Source organism: Penaeus monodon, chromosome 15 (genome assembly GCF_015228065.2).
Source record: "Penaeus monodon isolate SGIC_2016 chromosome 15, NSTDA_Pmon_1, whole genome shotgun sequence".
Taxonomy (NCBI): Eukaryota; Metazoa; Arthropoda; class Malacostraca; order Decapoda; family Penaeidae; genus Penaeus; species Penaeus monodon.
Window position 1 is genome coordinate 5,077,893 of NC_051400.1, and position 470 is coordinate 5,078,362.

Below are 470 nucleotides of genomic sequence, written 5' to 3' on the forward strand. Positions count from 1 at the left end.
TTATAGATCTTTAGAAATTAATTCTTGCCTCTGGAAATACATTCAGTCTTGAGAACAATAGAAAGACTCGCATGCTTTTCAGTCACATTTCGCGAAGGCAACTTGTGTTTTTGAAGATAGACATATTAACAAACAAAACACACGCACCATCAATCATATACTATCTACCGTAACAGTGATTTAGAACATTTAGCGATACCTCACCAATGAAACGCGATACAAACGACATTGCAAAATACATTACCTAACCTTCCTACCGTATCTGTCTGGAAGCACGTGATACAACCTGCTTGCAGCACCTTGCGCATTGCATGCTAAGATTACTTTTAATCTTGGGGTTCAGCCATAAGGGAGAACAATGCAAGGCGAATTCTAAATTGAACAGTGAATTATAGTTTTGCATACTAATTACTATATCGGGCTCACCTCCACACATTAAGTACCAAAGGACTTTGCACAAGAAAACTACA